The sequence below is a fragment of the Aotus nancymaae genome, unplaced genomic scaffold (assembly GCF_030222135.1).
Source record: "Aotus nancymaae isolate 86718 unplaced genomic scaffold, 86718_ANA_hifiasm-v0.15.2.pri h1tg000004l, whole genome shotgun sequence".
Classification (NCBI taxonomy): domain Eukaryota; kingdom Metazoa; phylum Chordata; class Mammalia; order Primates; family Aotidae; genus Aotus; species Aotus nancymaae.
In genome coordinates, this window is record NW_026988415.1 from 40,668,482 (window position 1) to 40,694,785 (window position 26,304).

At 39.2% G+C, this 26,304-nt stretch overlaps 1 pseudogene; it reads left to right on the forward strand.

Moving 5' to 3' along the window:
• Nucleotides 1–2,694: 2,694 nt before the first annotated feature.
• On the forward strand, nucleotides 2,695–25,092 carry LOC135277793 (tigger transposable element-derived protein 1-like; annotated as a pseudogene).
• Nucleotides 25,093–26,304: the final 1,212 nt, after the last annotated feature.

Here is a 26,304-nt window from a genome sequence, read left to right on the forward strand (position 1 = left end):
GATATTAATTCTTCTTTACATGTTTTGTATTAATATAATCCTCCAGTAAAGTCATCTATTGCTAGAATTTTTTGAGAGATTTTTGATTACTGATACAATCTCTTTACCAATTGTATCTCTATTCAGATTTTCTATTTCTTCTTAAGTCAGTTTGGCAGTTTGTTTCCAGGAATTTGTCCATTTATGTAGGTTATCATATTTATTGCTATACATTTGTTTATAGTATTCTGCTATAGTACTTTTATTTCTGTAAATTTGGTAGTAATATGTCCACTTTATTTCTGATATTTGTAATTTATATTTTCTCTTTTTTTTGTCAGTCTAGCTAAAGATTTGTCAATTTTGTTCATCTTTTTAAAGTACTAACTTTTGGTTTTGTTGATTTTCTCTATTGTTTTTCTGTTCTTTTTATTTCACTTATCCATGTCTAATCTTTATTATTTCCTTCCTTCTGCTGGTTTTAGATTTAATTTGCTCTTCTTTTCCTATGGTTTAAAGTTGGTTTATGTGTTTAATATTTATCTTTCTTTTTTTCTTCATCTTGTTTTAAAAGACAGGGTCTTGCTCTGTTGCCCAGGCTACAGTGCAGTGACATTATCCTAGCTCACTGCAGCCTCAAACTCTTGGACTCAAGCAATCATCCCACTTCAGACTCCTGAGTAGCTGGAACTACAGGCATGTGCCACCACATTTGGATAAATTTTCTATTTTTTTAAAGAGATGGGATCTCACTGTGTTTCCCGGGCTAGACTCAAACTCCTGGCCTTGAGTGACCCTCCCACCTTAGCCTCTCAAAGTGGTGAGATTACAGGTGTGAGCAACCATGATCAGCTGTTATTTTCATTTTTAATGTAGGTGTTTATAGCTATTTAAATTTCCTCTGAGTACTGTTTTTACTGCATCCCATAAGTTTTATTATGTTGTGTTTTCATTTGTGTTCACCTCAAGGTATTTTCTCATTTCTCTTGTGATTTCTCATTTGACCTATTGTTTGTAGAAGTATGCCATTTAATTTCTATTTTTTATATTTTAAACTCAAAATACATTTCTAACTATTACTTAAAATCCATGTAATATTGTCATCTGTTGCCTCATTAAAAATACATTTTTGCGTATTTTTTCATAGTATATTTGTAACTATTATATTGCATATTTTTGTTATTTATATATATTTTTAAACTTTTACTTTAGGCTTTGGTATGCATGTGCCAGTTTGTTACATAGATAAATTGCATGTCATGGGAGTTTGGTGTACAAATCATTTCATTGCCCAGGTAATAAGCTTAGTACCCGATAGGTAGTTTTTTGATCTTCACCCTGCTCCCACCCACCACCTTCAAGTAGGCCCTGGTGTCCGTTGTTTCTCTCTTTGTGTCCATTTGTCCTCAATGTTTAGCTCCCACTTTTAAGTGAGAACATTTGGTTTTCTGTTCCTGCATTAGTATGCTTAGGATAATGGCCTCCAGCTCTATCCATGTTGCTTCAAAGGATATGATCTCATTCTTTTTTTATGGCTGCATAATATCCCATGGTGTCTATGTACCACCTTTTTTTTTTTTTTTTTTTTTTGAGATGAAGTTTCACTCTTGTTGCCCAGGCTGGAGTGCAATAGCGTGATCTCGGCTCACTGCAATCTCTGCCTCCTAGGTTCAAGTAATTCTCCTGCCTCAGCCTCCCAAGTAGCTGGGACTACAGATGCATACCACCACATCCGGCTAATTTTTGTATTTTTAGTAGAGACAGGGTTTCACCATGTTGGCCAGGCTGGTATCGAACTCCTGACCTCAGGTAATCCACCGGCCTTGGCCTTCCAAAGTGTTGGGATTACAGGCATGAGCCACTGTGCCTGGCCTGGAACACATTTTCTTTATCCAGTCTACCACTGTTGGGAATTTAGGTTGATTCCATCTTCTTTGCTATTGTGAATGGTACGGCAACGAACATACATGTTCATGTGTCTTTATAGTAGAACAATTTATATTCCTTTGGGTATATACCCAATAATGGGATTGCTGGGTCAAATAATAATTCTGTTTTAAGTTCTTTGAGAAATCGCCAAACTGCTTTCCACAACAGCTGCACTAATTTACATTCCTACCAGCAGTGCATAAAGGTTCCCTTTCTTCACAACCTTGCCAGCTTTTGTTATTTTTTGACTTTTTATTAATAGCCATTCTGACTGGTGTAATATGATATCTCATTGTGGTTTTGATTTGCATTTCTCTATTGATTGGAGATGTTGAGCATTTTTTATATGCTTGCTGGATGCATGAATGTCTTCTTTTGAAAAGTATCTGTTCACGTCCTTTGTCTCTTGCTAAGATGATAGATTTTAAGTGTTCTCACAACAAAAAAAAATGATAGGTATGTAAGGTAACATATATGTTACTTAGTTCTATTTAGCCAATTCATAATGTTTACATATTTTAAAGCACCATGTTATATATATAAAGACAATTTCGTCAATTAAAAAAATAAAATCTTTGTCTAGTAAGCCTTCTGTAGTTTGAATAATGGTATCTTCCCCAAATTCATATGTTGACACTTAATTGCCAATGTGATAGTATTAAGTGGGGCCTTTAAGAGGTCATTAATTCATGAGGGCAAAGCCCTCATGGGTGAGATTAAGGCCCATATAAAAGGCTTTGAGAGAGTGCATTCACTTTCTTCTGCCCTTCTGCCACGTCAGGACATATGGTTCCTCCCTTCTGGAATATGGAACAAGAAGAAGATACCAGGCCGTCACCAGACACCAAATCTGCTGGTATCTTGATCTTTGCATCCCAACCTCTAGACCTGTGAGACATAAATTTCTACTTATAAATTACCCAATCTGTAGTTGTTAATTTTTTTCTTTTCTATTTTTTTTTTAAATTTTTTATTTTTTTAGCAGCACAAAAGGACTAAGGCAAAGACCAATGTCTGGGCTTCCTCAAGGACAGTTTCTGTCCATTTATTTTCTTCTTTGAATGGGCCATATGTTCCTGTTTCTTTGTATGCTTTGTGATTTTTTTTGTTGAAAACTGGACATTCAAATATCATAATGTGGTAACTCTGGAAATCAGATTCTCTCCCTCTTCTCCAGGGTTTGTTAATCTTGATTATTGAAGGCTTAGGTTGTATTCCATCTGATTTGACTGAGGTTTTCTTGAATGCCAGGAGTATAAAAAAAATCAAAAAACAAAAATAAACCTTCCCCAGTCATAATAGATTGGTTCTGTGCTGGACCCTTCTTTAAAACTTAGCTAGGCCATTTATAATTCTGCCTCAGCCTTCACTTCACTTACACTGAGCCTATAGATCAGCAAGTGTTGAAAACAAGGTCTTGTCAGGTCTTTTCTGAGCATGATCCTGTCTTAGGCATGTGCATGGAAACATAAACTGCTGTCTTCAAGACCGCTGTAGAGCAGGGAAGGGAGAGGGACAAGGGCAAGTAAAAACACCAAAAGTGTTTCCTAGCATTTTAAAGTTACCTTTCTCTTGATTCAGTGTTTGCTTGGTTGCTGTAAACATTTGCCTGATTTCCAGAGTTCTGAGAAAGTTGATTCTGACAGCTCTGCATTTTAAAAATAATGTTTCTGTGAATAGGCAGATATTTGGAGGTGCCTACTCTGCCGTTTTGTGATGGGAGCCAAATGTTTCTTCTTGTTGGTGTTGGTGTTGGTGTTGTTGCCCAGGCTGGGAAGTGCAATGGTGCAATCTTGGCTCACCGCAACCTCCACCTCCCTGATTCAAGTGATTCTCCTGCCTCAGCCTCCTGAGTAGCTGAGACTACAGGCACCTGCCACCATACCTGGCTAATTTTTATATATTTTTAGTAGAGACAGAGTTTCACTGTTGGCCAGGCTGGTCTCGAACTCCTGACCTCGTAATCTGCCCGGCTCAGCCTCCCAAAGTGCTGGAATTACAGGCATGAGCCACTGTACCCTGCTGCAAAATGTTTCTTGAAATTTTGGTTGACTGATGACATACTCTTTGAGCTCCTGTATGTCTGCAAACGTTTTTATTACACTCTGGTTTTGAAAGATATTTTGCCTAAGTATAAGTTTACAGTGTATTTTTCTCACTACTTTAAATATATTTGTCTCTCCTCTTCTAGCTTGCATTGTTTTCAATGAGAAATCTACTGTCATTCTTATCTTTGTTCTTGTGTAAATAATGTGTCTCTGAATGTAATGTATTCTCTGGCTGCTTTTAAGATTTTCCCTGTATCATTGGCTTTAAGCAGTTTAAGATATGCCTTCGTGTATTGTTCTTCATATTTCTTGTGCTTGAGATTCATTGAGCTTTTAGGATTTGTGGACTTCCAGATTTTTATCATATAGTTTCTGCCATTGTTTCTTGAAATAGTTTTCTGTTCCTTTCTTGAACTCTAATTATACATATATTAGACTGCTTTAGGTTGTCCCACAGAACTTAATGATGCTTTATCAATTTTTTAGTCTCTTTTTTCCTCTGTATTTTATTACAATTTTTTCTTTCGCTGTGTCTTCAAATTCACTAATCTTTCTTCTGCAATATCTAATCTGCTGTTGTTCCCATATAAGGTATTTTTCATCTCAGAAATTGTATTTTTTTGATTAAGTGCACTTTAGGTCTTCCATGTCTCTTAATGTGTTCACACTTTGCCTTTTTGAACATATGATGTATAGTTATAATAACTGTTTCAATGTCAGTGCCTAGTAATTCTATCATATGTTTCCTTAGTGTGTCTTTCTAACTGATTCACTTTTCTCCTCATTATGGATTGCATTTTCATGCTTATTTGTGTGCAAGTAATTTTTCTAATTAAATGTCAGCCATTCTGAACATTTTGTTAATGAGTAATGGATTTTTAAAATTTATTTTTTTTTTTTGAGTTTGTCTAGGGGTGTTCTTAAATTACTTGGAAAATCATGGGATACTATCGAAGTCTGCCCTTAAACTTTGTTAGGGTAAGATCAGAGAAGCTTTTAGTCTAGAGCTAGTTTGTCGCCACTACTGAGGTAATACCTTTGTGGTTCCTGGTGCCCTGGAATTATGGAGTTTTCCACTCTGGCTAGTGGGAATACAAATTATTCCTCATCCCAAGTGAGCTCTGAAGATTGCTCCTCCTCCTCCTTTCCATTGTACACCACCACTCCTCCATCCCAGCCTCCTGTGTTTTTCTCACATGTGTAATCAGTACTCAGCTATAAGATTTAAGGAAAACTCTCTGCAGATCTCCAGTGTCCATGCTTTGCCGCTCCCTCCTCTATTCCCCGCCCCCCGCTCCCTCCCTCCCTTCCTTCTCCACCAACCCGCAGACTTCAGCTCTCTCATGCCCAGTACTGTGCCTTTCAAATTATAGGTGTCTCCTTCTCTTTGAATTTTCTGTATCCTCAATTCAGGGATATTACCAGGCAGTAAGCTAGGAAGTTTTAGGACTTACCCCCTTTTTTTTCCTTTCTCTTGGAGATAGCTGCCCTGCACTGCCTATTGTTCAATGTATGAAAACCATTATTTTGTATATTTTGTCCTGTTTTATAGTCATTTAAGGTGGAAGCCCATCACTTGGCCTTACTTGTTTTTGTTTTGTTTTTATATTAACTTTGTTTAAATTGTTCCAAAAAAATCTGTTGTCACTTTTGGTCAAGTTGTTTCCATATTTAGAGTGTCAATCTTATAAATTGTTAATTGTTAACTACATTCTTTATCAGTTATGATGCTTTAGGGGGTAATGTATTAGTTTGCTAGGGCTGCTGTAACAAAGCATCACAGACTCGGTGGCTTACAGAACAGAAATTTGTTTTCTCACATTCCCGGGCAAGAAGTCAGATCAAGGTGTCCATAGTATTGGTTTCTTCTGAGGACTCTCTTGGCTTGTAGATGGCCGTCTTCTCTCTGTATCTTCACATGGTCTTCTATCTTCCCTCTGTACCTGTCTGTGTCAAAATTTTCTCTTCCTATAAAGACACTAGTCATACTGGATCAGGGCCCACCTAAAGACCTCATCTTAACTTAATAACCTCCTTAAAGTCCCTATCTTCAAGTACAGTCACATTCTGAGGTTCTGGGGGTTAGGACTTCAGCATATACATTTGCGGAGGACACAACTCAGCCCATAACAGGAAATAGTGTAATACTCAATCTAAAAGGATATAAACAATAAATATATTTATTATCTCACATAATAAGAAGTAGAGAAGCATGATGGTTCCTGAGTTGGTTTAGCAGTTCAATGGATATCATCCAAAATTCAAGCGCTCTCTATATTTAGGTTTTTGCTATACTCAGAATATCAATGATGTCTTCCATTATGGTTGCAAAATTGCTTCAGCATTTCCACCTATCATATGCAGATATGACCATTTCCAACAAAGAAGAAAGATATTTCCTCCAAAGCGTGGATATTGATATGGATGAATAATCTTTCCTAAAAGTCCCATCAAAATTGAATCACATGCTCATTACCTATCTGCAAAGGAAGCTAAAAAAGTGATTACTTGTCTGGGAGCCGTAGCTCACACCTGTAATCCCAGCACTTTGGGAGGCTGAGGCACTTTGATCACTTGAGGTCAGGAGTTTGAGACCAGCCTGCCCAACATGGCGAAAACCCATCTCTACTAAAGATACAAAAAATTAGCCAGAAGTGGTGGTGGGCGCCTGTAATCCCAGCTACTTGGGAGGCTGAGGCAGAATAATCGCTTGAACCTGGGAGGCAGAGGTTGCAGTGAGCTGAGATAGTGCCACTGCCTGGACGACAAGAGCAAAATTCCATCACAAAAGTGATTATTTGGTGTTTTGGCTTGTATGTAATTAATGATAGCTCTGCCAGCAAGGGATGGGACTAGTAATTGTTTGGTAGGAAACTGACATAGTCTGTTACAAATTTCCGCAAAATAAATGATCCACAAAATATCTTTTCATCTAAAGCTTATACAATGCATTGTCATTAATTAGTCTTACACTTAAACTTCTATAGCTAAATTAGACAGTTTTTCTCCTTCAGGATGGAATCCAAAGCTTCATGCAGTGTATTTTAAGCAGTGTCGTAGTTATATATTAATTCCCATCCATTTGATAGTCATATTTTTCCCATTTCAATTTGAAATTAGAGCAAATACTACTCTAGCAAAGTCCAGCATATTTTTCCCATTTCAATTAGAAATTAGAGCAAATACTACTTTCTGGGTTGTAGCCAATTTTTGAAAAGTAAGGACTGGGTTCTTTAACAATTTTCTCATATATTTTCTGCATGTAGAGTGTGTTAGTGGAATTCATTTTTTAAAACAAACAATTGTTTTAGGCAATTCCATCAGGCTAAAGTATAGTGTAAATACTGTAGAAGAAAACATTGTGTCCTGAGACATTAATGGTGAGCACGTAAGATTTTGAACGTGTTGGATTTCCATAGAAAGATATTGATGATATCATCATATTCATGTTTAACTTACAGTTGATTCAAGTCCCAGGCTTATTTGAAGGATCTCTTTCCCAACTCAGTTACTGCCTTCTCAAACTTCTCAATGGTTCTTTTATCAATTCCACTGTATTTGCAAACCAGTAGTGGTAGACTTGGCAGAGCCTATATGCCAATGGCTATGATAATGATGTATAGATTTTTACCCTTTCCTATTTTGGCTTAATGATGTTTTTTACAACTCTCTTTGGCATTGTCCCATTGCCCCAACCCATATTTTTATCCTGGATGAGATTACTCCCTGGTCCCCTAGGTTAAATAAAGAGAGTTTTAATTAGGAAAACTCACTAATACCTAAAGAGAGGATGGTGAGATTGAGGAGGAAATTCTAAGCCAAGAGTAAGGTTTTCTCCCTCTGTCAATGGGATGTGGGTATATTCAAGGTGGCAAGCATAAGATGCAGTTGCAATAATCTTTACTCATTTAAGAAACTATCTGGTAAAATTGAGAAGTAAACATTAACAGTGAAGACTCTATATTTGGGTTCACTTCTCAGTTCCACCAGTAACTAGTGTATGCACTTGGGCTAGTCACTTAATCCCTCTGTGTTTCAGTTTCCACATCTGTAAAAGGAAGTATCGACTACCATATATATTGTAATGAGTTAATATTTGTTGTACTGGAGGTGTAAATATTATTAAATTCCTATGGATGAAGTGAGCGATGAAAAGAAAGCTTTTATCTGTCTTGTGGGAATGTATTAGTCCAAAAGTCTGTTCCAAGTTATATTTGGGAAGGGGCTACTATATTCCAGCAGTTGATGGAAAAGGTGATTGGAATTGGAATTACCTGGTGATGTTACTTTATTTAAATGGTATAATTATATTTGCCAGGAATTTGGAGGAGAATGAATGATAACTGTTCTTAATATGGAACCCTTTGCAAAATGCAAGCCTGGAAGTATTCATTGGCAAATGCCAATTCCACTGGTCCTGGATTACATAGGGCATATTATGCCACAACTGGAGATGATCACAGATTTTCAAAAGATTTTTATTCTTATCAACTGGCTCTGTTCACCAATTATAGGAATTAAGGATCTTCTTGAGGTTCAATGGGCATTATAGATTTCTGAAACTTTTTTATGAACTGACTTGGAGTTACCAGATTTAAAATGGGATAATTCAATGATCAGATAGCCAGGTCATTCTGCCCCTTTAGGGATTGGCCAAAAAAGGACGAAATGGCTGGGCACAGTGGCTCATGCCTATAATCTCAGCACTCAAGGTAATGAGTTTGAGACCAGCTGGCCAACATGGTGAAACCCTGTATCTACTAAATATACAAAAAAAAAGTAGCCAGGCGTGGTGGGGGATGCCTGTAATCCAGCTGCTTGGGAGGCTGAGGCAGGAGAATCATTTGAACTCAGGAGGTGGAGGTTGCAGTGACCCGAGATCGTGCCACTGCACTCCAACCTGGGCAGCAGAGTGAGACTCCATCTCAAAAAAAAAAAAAAAAAAAGCCTATTGATAGATATTTCAGGCAGTGATGACCTGCTTAGGCTTCTGTCCTAATATTTTTGACCTCGCCGAAACTTGTATTTACCATTCTTTTTACATTAGGATTGTGATTATCAGGACAATTAGGAAGAGAGAATACATGTATGTAGTTATTGCCAGTACAAGTCTGTTCACAGGTTTATTGCCAGTATAAGTCTGCCCGCAGGTGAGATTCAATATCCTATTACAAAATATCATTCTTGGCTTTAAACGAGCTCTTACAGAGAATATGTTTATGGTGTGCCTTTTCATATGTACTGCTTATCTGTATACTTACCAATGCTGAGAGGTGCTACTAGCAATAGCATTCATATATTAATTTTATGATTCAATACAATATTTTCTATAGGCTTGAGTTTAAGATTAAGATATTGATGCTGTTTTTCACAAGGCATATCTAAGGCTGTTGAAACTATCTTGGATGAAGTGTTCAGGGCCATCTAGCTCCCAAACTATAGGATACTTTTCTGAATGAGAAATAGAGGAAATTGCGGCTGGCCTCCAACTAGGAGTAAGACCCAGAGGAAAGGACAATGGACAGAATGCAAGCTAAAGTGACTGATTAATGGAAAGACCGAAGGCCTCCCAGAAGAAATTGTACAAGCTACCTCCAGAGGAATATATATTTTGCTTGAAGAATAGCATAAATGAGTACTGATTAAAGGTATGTTACATTATAACCTGGGCAAGGGCAATAGAAATAACTAATTATCCCTCAAAAATGCTAGTCCCATGGTTTTGAGAGTTTTACAATGTGGTATTAGCCATTTGGGTATGGAAATAACTGTAGACACAGGACCTAATTTGGGGCTAAAGATGACTAAGGGCATCAGAATCAAATGTGAAACTTCTATTCTCTGCATCCAATGAAGAACATTGCCAACACAGCAGCTTCCCTGGAGGCCATTCAAAGCCAAACACTCAAGAGTTGGTAGGTGTAACTTCTTTACTATGTTCTGAATATCCAAATGGAGCACGGCAAAATGCATTCCCAAAAAGATAAATCTTACTTCTCTTAGCCAATTAGTCACTTGCCCTGAACCCAGAATAATGCACAAGAAAGAGATCTCTTTTCAGAACTGGAAGTAGCTTTTCCACACTATGTAGCTCATCAGGCTAACAGAGTGTGTGTGTGTGTGTGTGTGTGTGTGTGTGTGTGTGTGTGTGTTGAATCTTTTTTTTTTTTTTGGAGACAGTGTCTTGTTCTGTCACTCACGCTGAGTGCAGTGGTGCGATCATGGCTCACCACAGCCTCAACCTCCCAGGCTCAAGTGATCCTTCCATCTGAGCCTCCTGAGTAGCTGGGACTACAGCTGTCAGCCACCATGTCCAGCTAATTTTTTAAATGTTTTGTAGAGCTGGAGTCTCGCTATGTTGTCCAGGCTGGTCTCAAACTCCTGGGCTCAAGCAATCTTCCTACCTTGGCGATGCAAAGTGTTGGGATTACAGATGTGAGCCACTGCACCTGGCCTACGTGTTGAACTGTTGTATTAATTCCTGGAACCATCCATGTGGTCACCTTTCTCCTAGGGAACAACTTCCTTCTTGGAGTCAACTCTTCATTTTTCCACAGGCCTCTCTTGCTCTTAAGCCTCTCTCTTCTTCTGAGCTCCTACATTTTCTTTGCTTCAGTCTCTCACCCAGATTGTTTGTTATCTATTCCATTTAGTTCTTTCATTGAAGATGGGAAGGGCTTTAAATCCATGTGGATAGAGTATTAGATCAAGGAAAGCCTGCATCATTCTAGTATCCAAAAATAACTCCTATCATTCATTATGCTAAGAGTCCCAGAGTGTGTTTACAGTTACATTCAAATTGCCTTCTTCTATTATCCTGGTTTTGCGCGTGCGCGTGTGTGTGTGTTTTGAGACAGAGTCTCGCTCTGGCACCCAAGCTGCAACCTCCTAGGATTGAGTGATCTTCCCACCTCAGCCCCCCTAGTAGCTGAGACTGCAGGCATGTGCCACCATATCCAGGTAATTTTTGTACTTTTTTGTAGAGATGAGGTTTTGCCATGTTTCCTAGGCTGATCTCCTGGGCTCAAGCAATCCACCCGCTTTGGCCTCCCAAAGTGCTGGGATGACGGGCATGAGCCACAGTGCCTGGCCCTATAATCCTAGTTTCTACATACTGGCCAACCTTGTTTCATTGCACTTTATTGCACTTTGCAGATACTCTGGGTGTTTTTTTTTAAATATATAAATTGAAGGTTTGTGGCGACCCAGTGTCTATCGGTACCATTTTTCCAATGGCATGTGCTCACTTTGTATCTCCGTGTCACATTTTGGTAATTCTTACAAGATTTCAAACTTTTTCATTATTATTGTATCTGTGATGGTGATCTGTGGTCAGTGATCTTTGATGTTACTATTATTGTTGTTTTGGGGCACCGCAAACTATGCCCATATAAGATGGCAAATTTAATCCACAAATGTGTGTGTTCTGACTGCTCCACCGACTGGTGTTCCTCGATTTCTCTCCCTCTCCTCGGGCTTCCCTATATCCTGAGACACAACAACATTGAGATTAGGCCAGCTAATAACTCTACAGTAGCATCTAAGTATTCAAGTGAAAGGAAGAGTCACATATCTCTTGCTTTAAATAAAAAGCTAGAAATGATTAAGCTTAGTGAGGAAGGTATGTCAAAAGCTGAGATGGGCTGAAAGCTAGGCCTCTTATGCTAAACATTTAGCCAAGCTGTGAATGCAAAGGAAAAGTTCTTACAGGAAAATAAAAGTGCTACTCCAGTAAACACATAAATGGTAAGAAAGCTAAATGGCTTTATTGCTAATATGGAGAAAGTCTGAGTGGTCTAAATAGAAAATCACACCAACCATAACATTCCCTTAAGCCAGAGCCTAATCCAGAGCAAGACCCTAACTCTCTTTAATTCTGTGAAGGCTGAGAAATGTGAGAAAGTATCGGAGGAAACGTTTGAAGTCAGCGGAGGCTAATTTATAAGGTTTAAGAAACAAAGCTTTCTCTATAACATAAAAGTGTAAGGTGAAGTAGCAAGTGCTGATGTAAAAACTGCAGCAAGTTTTCCAGAAGAGTCTAAGGTCATTGATGAAAGCAACTATACTAAACAACAGATTTTCAATATAGCAGGAAAAAAAAGCCTTCTATTGGAAGAAAATGCCATCTAGCACTTTCATTGCTAGAGAGGAGAAGTCAATGCCTGGCTTCAAAGCTTCAAAAGACAGGCTGACTCTTTTGTTAGGGACTAATGCAGCTGGTGACTTTAAGTTAACACCAATGCTCATTTACCATTCCAAAAATCCTAGGGTCCTAAAATTATGTTAAATTTCTGCTTGTGCTCTATAAATAGAACAGTAAAGCCTAGATGACAGCACATCTGTTTATAGCATGGTTTACTGAATAGTTTAAATCTACTGTTGAGACCTATTGCTCAGAAAAAAAGATTCCTTTAAAAATATGACTGCTCATTGACAGTGCACCTGGTCACCTAAGAGCTCTGATAGAGATGTACAAGGAAATAAATGTTGTTTCATGCCTGCTAACACAACATCCATTCTGCAGGAGTGATTTTGATTTTCAATTCTTATTTTTTTAAGAAATACATTTCATAAGGCTATAGCTATCATAGATAATGATTCCTCTGATGGATCTGGGCAAAGTTGAAAATTGAAAACCTTTTGGAACTTGAAAACCTTCTGGAAAGTATTCACCATTGTAGATGCCATTAAGAACATTTGTGATTTATAGAAAAAGAGCAAAATATCAATATTAACAGGAGTTCAGAAGAAGTTGATTCCAACCCTTATGGACAACTTTGAGACGTTCATGACTTTGCTGGAGGAAATAACTGCTGATGTGGTGGAAATAGCAAGATAACGAGAATTAGAAGTGGAGCCTGAAATGTGACTGAATTGCTGCAATCTCATGATAAAATTTGGATGAACAATGTGTTGTTTCTTATGGATGAGCAAAGCAAATAATTCCTTGAAATGGAATTTACTTCTGGTGAAGATACTGTGAACATTCTTGAAAAGAAAACACGGATTTAGAATATTACATAAACTTCTTTAATAAAGCAGCAGCAGGTTTTGAAAGGACTGACTCCAGTTTTGAAAGTTTTACTGTAGGTAAACTGCTATCAAATGACATTGCGTGCTACAGAGAAACCCTTCGTGATAGGAAAAGTCAATCGATGTGGGAAACTCGTTTCTTGTCTTGTGTTAAGAAACTGCCACAGCCACCCCAGCCTTCAGCAACTACCACTTTGGTCAGTCAGCAGCCATCAACATTGAGGTAAGTCCCTCCACCAGCAAAAAGATGACAACTAGCTGTAGGCTCAGATGATAGCATTTTTTAACAATAAAGTATTTCTTTTTTGAAATGGAGTTTCACTCTTGTTGCCCAGGCTGGAGTGCAGTGGCACGGTCTTGGCTCACTGCAACCTCCACCTCACTGGTTCAAGCGATTCTCCTGCTTCAGTCTCCCAAGTAGGTGGGATTACAGGCATGCACCACCACGTCTGGCTAATTTTTGTATTTTTAGTAGAGACGGAGTTTTACCATGTTGGCCAGGCTGGTCTCAAACTCCTGACCTCATGTGATCCGCTTGCCTCAGCCTCCCGAAGTACTGGGATTACAGGTATGAGCCACCACGCCCGGCCCAATACATTGTTTTTAATTCAGGTATGTACTTTTTTTTTTTAGACATTATGCTATTGCACACTGAGTACACTACAGTATAGTGTAAACATAACTTTTATATGCACTGGGAAACCAAAAAATTTGTGTCACTTACTTTATTGCAATATTCGCTTTATTTTGGTGGTCTGGAACTGAACCCACAATATCTGCAAACTGTCTGTATTTGTGACTGCAACCCCACCAAACACACATGCCATTTTAAGGAAGGATCAATTAAATAAAAAAACTGCAAAGATTTTACTGTTGCTAAAGTATAATGGGAACTCTTCTGTTGGCTGCAGCTAGTGTAATGAGCTCCCTGTCTACCCTCCACTCTCCACATACTAGTATCCATTTGTTACCATTCGTAAACTATAAGAAGTAGTTTTTTTTTTTTTTTTGGTTTGTTTTCCTTTTTTGTTTTATTCTGAGGAGAGGAACCAAAAGAGATGAAGAAGGAGAACAGAGGTGATGATGGTATAGGATGTGTCCCCAGCCCTGTGGGCTGAGTGACCCCTTGTGGTTAGAGAAGGATGGAAGAACTGGAAATGGCAGAGAACATTCAAGAAAGGCTCTGAAATTCTGGGCACAAGTGGGTTAGCTTTAGATCTAAGGCAACAGTGTATAATACGGAATAGGAAAAGCCCCTTTTGCCTCTTCATGGGACACAGTACTGGTTTGATATCCTAAAGAGTGAGCATTTTTGAAGCATGCAGAGACATTCTACTTGACACTATAGGTGGTATCAGTGGTAATGCTTTTCTGAGTAACTCATCAGGCAGCAGTTGTAGACAAATGAGATTCAGAAAAGGAGAAAAGAACAGGGTGAATGCTCAATGATAAATATAGTGAATAAACTAGTTTATAGTCACATGAGCGATATCTCTGCTGCAGTCTTCCAGTGGACATTTGTATTACATACATATACAGAGGCACACATATTCCTGGAAAAGTGTATTGACTGCGTGAGTATGTATATAGAAAGACAAAATAATCTACAGATAGATATCTAATTAATAAGTTAATTTGGCCATTTCACTAAATAGAAAGTCATTTTTTAAAATGTAAAAGATCAATTTTATTTCAATATACTAGAAACAAGTAATTGTAAATGAAAAAATTTTTGAAATACTATTTAGAATAACATAAAATACCTAGGAATTAGTCTAACAAGACCTCTACATGAGAAACTACAAACTATTAGTGAAAGAAATTGAAGCAGATGTAAATAAATGGAAGAATTTACTAAGTTCATGGAGTGAAGAACTCAATATAGCAAAGATGTGAGTTCTGCCTAAACTGATTTATAAACATAATATAGTCCAATTAAAATTTCAGCACATTCTTTTTTGGGGGGTGGAAATTGACACGCTCACTCTAAAATTTAGAAAGTGGCGCAAAGACCCAAGAATAGCCAAGACAATCCTAAAGTACCAGAACAAAGGGAAGATTAACACAGATCGCAATGCTTATAAAACTAAATTAATGAAGACTGTGGCCTTTTCAAAAGGACAGACAAGTAGACAAATAGAACAGAACACAGCTCAGAAATAGGTCCACACACATAGGACATTTGATTTATCACAAAGATAACACTGCAGAGCAGTGGGAAAAGGAGTTCTTTTAAGTTAATTGTGCTGGGTCAATAGAAGGAATGAAGGAAGAAATGAATCTTGGCCACAATCTCATACCTATACAAAAATGATTTCAAGGTGATTTGTATATTTAAATGTGAAAGACAAAACAATAAAGCTTCTAGAACATAACATAAAATGATTTTGGAATAGCAAATTTTTTAAATGGGAAGCAAAAATAACACTAACCATTTAAGGAAAATATTAATTAATTGGAATATATTAAAATTAAGAACTTGTGACCATCAAATTATACCATTAAGAGAGTGGAAATGCAGGCCAGGCACAGTGGCTTACGTCTGTAATCCCAGCACTTTGGGAGGCCAGCTCAGGCAGATCATTTGAGGCCAGGAGTTTGAGACCAGCCTGGCCAATGTGGCAAAACCTTGTCTCTACTAAAATACAAAAACTAGCTGGACATGGTGATGCACGCCTGTAATCCCAGCTACTCTGGAGGCTGAGGCAGGAGTATTACTTTAACCCAGGAGGTGGAGGTTGCAATGAGCCAAGATTGTGCCACTGCACTCCAGCCTGGGCAGCAGAGCGAGATTCTGTTTCAGCAATAGTAGCTGGGACTATAGGCTATATAAAAGGCTTATCATGACAATAATATTTAGTATATAACATTTAACATATAGTAGCTGGGACTATAGGCTATATAAAAGGCTTATCATGGCAGTAACATTTTACACCCCATGCCTGGCTAATATAAAAAAAAAAATGTAGAAATGAAGGTTTCCTTTTGTTGTCCAGACTGGTCTCAAACTCTTGGGCTCAAGCAATCTCCTCACCTCAGCCTCCCAAAGTTCTGGGATTACAGGTGTGAGCTACCGTGCCCAGCCAAAGAAGATTTTAATTACAAGATTAATGATACAAACCAACTAGCATTAAACATATGGCAAAGGAGGTAGAAAAAATAAATCAAAACCACTTGATTGCAGCAGTTCACTGTGTGCTTGAAAAGCAGCTAAGAAGAACTCAAGGGGCACAAATCTGGGCCCAAGGTTGTTGTAAGATGCTATTATAACATGATTGTGAAAAGATTAGAGAAAGGTGACAGAGTAAGATAGTGAAGTTGGGAAAACAGAGTGCAAAGGCAGAAAACATAGTAATGTCCACTGGAGGTAAAAAAGAGTGCTTATAAATAGTACGTATGACTGGGCTCCATTTCCCCCTCTGTAGAAAAAAGCAAAAATAGCTCTAAAAAATTGCTGATGACTGTATTTGAACTTACACACCCTTTAAAGTATGGTATAGGGGAGATTTGAGTGCCTATTTATTCCCAAGGAGCACCAGGCTCATTAGGGCAAACAACTTTTCAAGACCCAAACAGGTTCTGTGTCACCTAACTATTTGTTTAACTGTGCTTTCCATTTTTCAGTGCTCATTATACACAGATGGGAGGGCAAACACTGAATTAGTACAGTAAGTTGCCTTCTCTTATACACCAGAAGAGAATATTTATTTTATTTTATTTTAACACAGATATATCTGTAGTCACATCATATTTGATATGACTTGTTCCATTAGCCTCGGGATCGTGTCCACGTCATGCAAATTTGTTTTCTTAAAACAGTTTTTGGAGATGTATTTCACATTAAAAAATTAACCCATTTAAAATATACAGATCAATGTTTTTAATATATTCACTGGATTGAGAAACGATCACCACAATGTATTTTTAGAAAATTTTCATTCTCCCTAAAAGAAACCCTGTACCCATTAGCAGTCACTTCACTTTTCTTCCCATGTGACCACACACTCCTAATCAATCAATAATGTACTTTCTGTCTCTATAAATTAGGAAGCCCAGGTGGGAGGATTGCTTGAAACCAGGAGTTCAAGACCAGCCTGGCAACATAGTGAACCTTTGTCTCTACAAAACATAAACATTTAAAAAATCAGCATGGCATGGTGATGTATCCCTGTAGTCTTAGCTACTGGGGAGGCTGAGGTAGAAGGATTGCTTGAGCCCAGGAGTTCAAGGCTGCAGTGAGCGATGATTGCACCACCCAGTACGGGCAACAGAACAAGATCCTGTCTCTTAAAAAAAATGTATAAAACTGAGTATTTAACAAATTTTTCAGTGGAGACAAGTTACTAAATCTATAGTTTTTTTTTCTGTCATTTAACATCTCATAATAATTTACTAAAGTCATGTGCTTGTGGAACAGATGTTCATATATTCATGTCCCAGACAGGTCAAGTTAATCTACATACCCAGTATTATCTAATCAATGGTTAAAAAAAAAAGTGGGCATATGCAAAGGTTTATTCAAATTATTACTGAGGAAATCAGCATGATGATAAAGCAGACTCAAAGAAGGATATGAGAGACTAAATTTAACATAGTCAGTGGCCATTTGGTACAGCTGAGGGTGGAGCCGAGAGATTCTTTAGTAAAGAGATCAGCAAAACTAAAGGAGATCCAGTCAAGACAACGGAAAAAATGGCCTCCAAATCTGGCCCACTCTGGCGGGAGCAGCTGTGGTTCAGATGGCCCCAGTGGCCTTAAATACTTTTGCCACCACTATGGAGGGCACAAGCCATAAGCCTTGGTGATGTCAATATGGAGTTAATTCTGCAGGTCCACAGAATGAAAGAGCTATGGAGGTGTGACTCCCTCCACCAGGATTTTAGAAGATGTATTGGAAAGCCTGGATGCCCAGGCAGAAACCTGACCCAGGAGTGGAGCTACCACCAAGAGTCTCCCATTGAGTCAATGTCTAGTGGAGCTTCAGGGGTGGGGCTTCTGTCTGGACTCTAGAATGGTAAAACAACTGGCAGCATACTACCTCGGCCTGGATAAGTTGCTGGCATTAGATCTCAACCCTGAGAGAGTGGCCACATGGGCCGTGTCCAGCAAAGCCATGGGAGGGGGGCAGCCTGAGACCTTGGAAGTCTACCCCTCCCGCCAGCATGCTCAGCATGTGGGACATGGAGTCAAAGGAGATTATTTGGAACTTTAAGGTTTAATGTCTGCCTTGTTGGGTTTTGGACTTGTGTGGGTCCTGTTACCCCTTTCTTGTGGCCAATTTCTCCCTGTGGGAAATTGGCATGTTTGCCTAGTGCCCTTACAACCATGGAATCTTGGAAGTAAATAACTTTTTTTAAATTTTGCAGGCTCACAGCTGGAAGGAACTTAATTTGAGTCTCAGATAAGACTTTGAACTTTTGAGCCAATGCTAAAACTAGTTAAGACTTTTGGGATTCTTGGGATAAAGTGATTGTATGTTGCATGTGAGAAGAACTTGAGTTTTGTGGGACCAGGGAAAGAATGCTAGGTTTTGGATGTTTGTCCTCTCTAAACCTCTTGTTGAAATCTGATCCCCAATGTGACAATGTCGAGAGGTGGAGTGTGTTAGTCCATTCTCACACTGCTATAAAGAAATACTCAACACTGGGTAATTTATAAAGAAAGTGGGCCAGGCGCGGTGGCTCAAGCCTGTAATCCCAGCACTTTGGGAGGCCAAGGCGGGTGGATCACGAGGTCAAGAGATCGAGACCATCCTGGTCAACATGGTGAAACCCCATCTCTACTAATACAAAAAATTAGCTGGGCATGGTGGTGCGTGCCTGTAGACCCAGCTACTCAGGAGGCTGAGGCAGGAGAATTGCCTGAACCCAGGAGGCGGAGGTTGCGGTGAGCTGAGATCGCGCCATTGCACTCCAGCCTGGGTAACAAGAGCGAAACTCCATCTCAAAAAAAAAAAAAGAAAGCGGTTTAATTGGCTCATGGTTATGCAGGCTGTACAGGAAGCATGATGGCTTCTGGGGAGGCCTCAGGAAGCTTTCAATCATGGTGGAAGGTGAAGGAGAAGCAGTCATGTCTTATACAGCCACAGCAGTTGGAAGAGAGAGAGGGGGAAGTGCTACATGCTTTTAAATAACCAGATCTCCTGAGAATTCACTCATTATTATGAGAACAGCACTAGGGGGATGATGTTACACCATTAGAAACTGCTCCCATGATCCAATCACCTTCCCCAGGCCCCACCTCCAACATTGAGAGTTACAACTGAAAGTGAGATTTGAGGGGGACGCAGTCCCAAACCATACCATGGGGCCTTGTAGGAGGTGTTGAGGCCCTGGGAGCGATCCCTCACGAATAGATTGATGCCTTGGGATGGGGCTAGTGACCAAGTTCTGGCTCCATTCCTTCCCCCAAGAGCTGCTTGTTAAAAAGAGCCTGGCACCTGGGCGTGATGGTGGATGCCTGTAATCCCAGCTACTGGGGACACTGAGATGAGAGAATCACTTGAACCCAGGAGGTGGAGGTTGTGGTGAGCAGAAATCATGCCATTGCACTCCAATCTGGGTGACAGAGTGAGACTCCATCTCAAAAAAAGAGCTTGGCACTTGCCCGCCATCTTGCTTCCTCTCTTACCATATGATCTCTTTGCATAAACCAACTTCCCCTTCTTTCCTTCATGAGTTGAAGCAGCCTGAGGCTCTCACCAGATGCAAATAAACTTATTTGCTTTACGAACTACCCAGTCTCAGGTATTCTGTTACAGTAAAACTGAACAGACTAAGAGAAAACCTAATCACCAAGGTGATGGTATTAGGTGGTGGGGCCTTTGGGAGGTGATTAGGTCATGAGGGTAGAGCTGTCATGAATGAGATTGGTACCCTTATAAAGAGGCCTGTGGGAGGTTGTAAGTCCCTTTGCCTTTCCACCGTGTGAGGACACACAGAAGGTGCCATCTATGAGGAGCACGTTGTCACCAGATGCTCAATCAACTAGTGCCCTGATCTTAGACTACCCAGCCTGTAGAACTGCGAGAAATTAATTTCTGTTGTTTATAAATTACCCACTCTAAAGTATTTTGTTAATGCAGCCCAAACAAACTAAGACACACATGTATACAGAGACAAACACAGAGATATGTGCACTACGGTTGGGGACATACTCAGGCCCAGTACAATGCCTTCATATAAACACACACAAATATACATAGATACATGCACACACACACATACACACATATACATGTGTATACACACACACACACATATACTCATACACATACACACACATGGAGGGGCCACTCTCAGGCCCAGTGAGGACACCAGCCAGTCATAAAGAGACTGTATGAGTTTGATGTTATTTAGACAAGGATTCCAAATCACTCACCATGACATCATGGAGGTCAAGTGGTCATTTTAAAGGACATCTGGTCCATATTGCTGGCTCCCATATAATCCCATCACCTCCAGCAAATTGAACTCTTTCACATACAAGAGAATAATCAGGTTTGCTACCGTTTCTGGAAAGGTTACTTTGTCCCAGGTAATTTTCGAAGTATTTTACATATATCACCTCATTTTATTCTCACCACAACCCAGTGAGAGGGGCCATAAACACCACACTATGCTGCCTTTCTCCTTAACACAACACAGGTGGCCTTCCCTCCTTTCGGTTTCCAAAATACTTTCATACGCACTACTTCAAGTTGATTTTGAGTCCTGAAATAACACTGTGAAGTAAGAAAGTTTGGCATTGTAATTCCCACTTCATAGCTGAGAGTCACATAGGTTAAGAAACTTTCTTAAGACTGTAACAACTAGGAAATATAAGCCAGATCTTAACCTTCCTTTTGCATACTCCAGTTCCAGTACTTTGTACATTTATTCTTTTGTTCATTTATTATACATGTATGTTCCTTAGCACTTCCCAGAGACTGTACCAACCACTATGAAAGCAAAACTAAAATAAGACATAGCCTTGACATTGAAATAATTGGCATTGTAGAGGGGAAGAAAGACCACTAAAGATATATATCATAATATCATGTGCGGGAAGCTGGAGAGAGACTTGGATAAACTGGGTAGAATAATTGGTTCTTCTGAGGGAGACAGCATCAAATAGAGACCATACACCACAGGCCACTGAAAGGCCATGCTTTGTCCATGCTGAGGAATATTTGCCTTTCTGTGTGCAATAAATGGTAGTGAGATGGTTTCTCAAAAACTGTGAAGTCAGTCACATTCAATGTTGGAAATAGATGCTCCGTGATGTAAAGAAAAATTAGCACTGAGACAAAGGATCTTTCAGCAACACAATTTTTACTTAAAGAGAGGAGTGAGAGGGACCTCCAAAAGGGCGGGGTGGGGGGCGATAGTTAGAGTCCTGCCTTGGAAAAAGAAAGGCAAAAGGTAGCGAAGACTGCTCCGGAGGAGCCCCAGTAAAGGCCCCCTCAGGCGGCTGCAGCGGTGCCTGTGGCTGGGTCAGCCGCCCGTTGGGGTGGCGCCAGGGAGGCGGCGGTCACAAGCGCACGGGGGCCAGGGTGCTCTGAGCGGCAGTGCGCAGAACGGTGCCAGGGCCGGGAGTAAGCAGTAGCGCAAGTGGCACCAGAAGTGGCGAGTGACCTGATGGCGGCAGCGGCGGGAGAGGCCAGAAAGTAGCAGCAGCAGCAGCAAGATGGTCCAAGACCGGGCCCCGCAACCTTGTGGGGCAAACAGGTGTGGCACTTGCGCCAGCAGAGAAGAAAACCAGCAGCACCAGCAGTGCAGCCCAAGACAAGTCCCGCTCCAGACAGCAAAATATTAAAAAGAAAGAAAAAGTATATGAAAAGATGGTAAGACAAAGTGTGTGTAAAAGAGACAGAGACAGGAAGTAAAACTGAAGAAAGAAATAGTGTAAAGAGAAAAGAAAGAGAAGCTTTTTTTAAAAAAAAAAAATTCAGGCAGAACAACTAAGCCAAAACATGTCAAAAAAGTTTAAAAAGGAAAATTATAAAGTAAAAGAGGAGGGAATTGTGGGAAGTAGAAAAGTTCCTTTTTAAACTTTCCTTTCTTGTTAAAGAATAAGTGTGCTAATAACTTTGTTATTAGGCCTTTGTTAAGCCCTATCCTATGTAGCTGTTAAACATGCCATGCTTACAGGCACGTAGTACAGTCCATGTCCTTGTACTTTAACCAAGATATCTGTGCTGGACGTGCTCACAGGCATGTCCCAGCTCTCCATTGCTTTAACCTATTTGGAAAAATTTTAAGTTGATAGCCAATCGAGTTTTAGTTTAGATTGTGAGATCTGTCTCCAGCCAACAGAAATCAGACACAGCAGTAAAGACGACCCCAAATGCGTAAGGAATAAATTTGTCTGTTTTCCTTTGTTCATTGTAATCTTGTGGCACGATGGCTAGCAAGGGTACCCTTCCTGCAGTCCAGGAAGTAAAAATTGTGCTGCTAAAAAATCCTTTGTCTCAGTGCTAATTTTTTTTTTTTTTTTTTTCTGCACCGAGCATCTGTTTCCAACATTCATCTGCCTTTTCCTTAGGCAAGATGTGAAAGGCAGTAGTCATTAACTGAAGTACAATCTCTAAGCCAATGCAGTATCAGTTCATCAATTATTTAGGGACTGATAGGATTTTTGTTACAGACAGCCAAATTATTATAAGCAAGAAACGACATAACCAAATGTGTCCCTTAAAACTTGTTATGTGGTTTCCTAGTTATTTTAAAAAGTAAGTTGCATGTAAGAAAATTCTAGGCCTAACAAAGTCAAATGTTAGCATTCATATGGGGTCTTATGCTCATTTTATTTTTCCTTTAAATTCTTAGATGTCTTATACATTTTTGTTTCTCTCTTTTTATTATGGAAATTTTCAGCATACTCAACAGTACAGAGAATAGTATAATCCATATCCATCGCCTAGTTTCAAAAATTACAACATTTTACTAATCTTGTCTCACCTACTTCTTCATACAGCCACACTTTTTTCTCTTGAGTATTTTAAAGCAACTGTGGTCTTATTTTTGAGAAAGGTGTGAAGTGGTGTAAAGTTAGAATGAGAAAGTACATGTCCTTCTAAACCTCACGAGTCTTTAGCCATAATTAAATTGCCAGTGTGATTTTGAAAAACACCATTTCAGTTTTAGTGAAATTTTTGTGATGGCAACACACAGCTCAGCTAGACAAGGTGTCTTCTGGCCCTTCTCCCTTTAAAAGAGTTCTGCCAGAACAAACAAAGTGGAAAAGTTTTTTGACTGAACACTTCAGATAAGAACAACGCACAACATAGAAATAGGTACATAAAGGTTTTGGCTAAACATAATGGATACCATTGTTGTCATTGTTCTGGAAGTTTGGTATATTTGGGTTTTAGGATAACATGACTGTCTTCCCTGTCATTGGACCTATGATTTCACTTGTTTCCTTGTTCTCTGTTTTCAGGAGAGCTACCTCTTAGTTAAGATGTCCTGGAATTCACTATAATGATTACAAGGTAAAAATTCGTGAGTACCTTTTTGGAGTACATTTGTTAGGCAACACTATCACCAGCATTAGAAGTGGGATATGCTCTCCAATTTAGATACTTTTATTCCCAGAGATATAAGCTTCACTCTTTCTTTTACCATAGAAACAATCTGAATGTGAATTAAAGGGGAATAATAAAGTAAATCAGAGTGCATCTATATAAAGTGGAATGTTATAAAAGCATGGTTTATAAAAAATTGCTTATGTTATTACATTGCATGATAAAAGCAATATAGGAAATTATATGTCTAGGATGAGCTCATCTATGTAAAAAGTGCATGGAAACAAAACTGGAAGGTAATATGTCAAAAGCATAACAGTGGATGCTTCTGAGTGGTAGGGTTATGAGTAATTCTTCTTCTGTTTCTTTTTATACTTTTCTATCTTTTTACAATTTTCTACAGTGAGCTTGTAATTACTTGTATAATCAGAAAAACATTTTTTCTAAATAAAAGGTACAAGCAAGTCTTATAATCCCAGTGCCTAGAAGATCAGCAATCTGTTTTGAATGTTTCCAAGGCAGTGAACCAGGCAAGAGTAAGAAGGATGATTTCAGAGTCCCCAGGGGAGACTTGTGTAGTTATTTCCTAGGAAACCAGAAGTCTCAGCCACTCAAAACACATGTAAGTGTTTTTGGTGTGAATCAAAACCTTCCATTAGACATAATTGCAACAGCAGCTGTTACACAACCTGTATAAACTATTTTTGGTGTGAACCAAAATTTTAACAATGTAGAAACTCTTGTTAACTATTTAATGGTTACGTGGGTGTAAAACTCATCAACCGCTGTCCAGGTATAGCTCCCTTGATACAGAGAGAATTCCTGATGCTGTGGTGGACCTGGCAGAGAAAACTTAGCCAAGAATCAAGACGGTTCTCCTGAAAGCTTCTTTTCCTTTTATATTTCTTTCTTGTAAAAGAAAAAAAGACAATTTCAAATGACTTTTAAAATTTACTGGATTTTTTAAAAAGTTATAGTAATTCATGTCCATTGTAATAAAAATAACAAAAGGATAAAAATAAAGTCATAATCTTTTAATTTCTTCTAGTTCCACTCACTTAAGGAAAGCAATATGAATCTGATATGTATTCTAACACACTTTTCTCTGTAGTATGTACAAATACACACACACACAGACACACACGCACACACACACACAGAGTTCCTTCTCCCCTTTTTTAAATTACAAAAATGGAGTGATATTTTGTGATCAAACTTATCCGATCATAGAATTGCCTTGAGTAGTTGTTAAAATACAGATTCCTGACCGGGCATGGTGGCTCACGCCTGTAATCCCAGCACTTTGGGAGGCTGAAGCGAGTGTATCACCCGAGGTCAGGAGTTTGCAACCAGTCTGGCCAACATGGTGAAATGCTGTCTCCACTAAAAATACAAAAATTAGCCAGGCATGGTGGCGGGCGCCTGTAATCCCAGCTACTCAGGAGGCTGAGGCAGAAGAATCACTTGAACCCAGGAGGTAGAGATTGCAGTGAGGTGAGGTCGCACCACTGCACTCCAGCCTGGGCGACAAGAGAGAAACTCCATCTCAAAAACAAAACAAAACAAAACAACAAAAAAACAAAATATTGATTTCTTGGCCCCACCATATGCTTATTGAATCTATTTTTAAAGGAGAAATTTAGTGAGTCCTATAACCAGAAGAGTTTGATAAGTGCTGCTAAATATATTATTCTGCAACTTTCTTCTAACAATATACCATGGTTCCTTTCAGGTTAATGCCTATACATCAAAGTCATTATCTTTTTTCTTTCTTTCTTTTTTTTTTTTTTTTTTTTTTTTTGTAGAGATGGGGCTCTCATCATGTTGTCTAGGCTGGTCTTGAACTTCTGAGCTCAAGTGTTCTCAAAGTGCTGGGATTACAGGCATGTGCTACCATGTTCGGCCAAAGTCATTATCTTTTGGTAGATAATAGGGAAAGGTTAACAGATTCACTTACAAAAAAAAAAATGAATTGTTTTGCAAATGAAACTGTGAACAAAGAGTCAAAAGGCTAATAGAAAATATCTCTACCACATACAATAACATTCCTAATATACAAAGAGGTTTTACAAGTTGAGAAGTAAAAGAAAAACTGGTACTGTTGCAGTAGGAAGCACTCTGAGATGGTGTTAACGAATGTAATGATTCATTAAGAAAACTTTGGTTCAACACCTACTGAAGAGAGAAGAAGGAAGCAGGAGTGGATGGAAGGAGAAGTCGATCTGTGATGCAAGCCCAAAGGACAGTCTCACCGGGTGCTGCGGCTCATGCCTGTAATCCCAGCACTTCGGGAGGCCAAGGCGGGCAGATTGCCTGAGATCAGGAGTTCGAGACCAGCCTGACCAACATGGAGAAACTCCGTCTCTAGTAAAAATACAAAATTAGTTGGGCGTGGTGGTGCATGCCTGCAATCCCAGCTACTTGGGAGGCTGAGGCAGGAGATTTGCTTGAACCCAGGAGGTGGATGTTGTGGTGAGCTACAGTTGCACCCATTGCACTCTAGCCTGGGCAACAAGAGCGAAATTCTGTCTCAAAAAAAAAAAAAAAAAAAAAGACAGTCTCAGCTAGAGTGGCCTTTATCTGTCTCACCTTCTTTCAAGGCCATGATGAGTGAGGCTGTAATGTGGCTACCATTCATTTTTGGCTTACAGCCATGCACCATGGAAATCCACCCATGAACCAACTGCAGGCATTTCCTCCTTTGTCAGCAGGTCATGAGGGATGCCCCCATATATCATAAGTGTGACCTTAGGAAGAGATACTGGTGAAATTGTGGTGGATGACATGGGAGACTAGGCCACCTGCTTA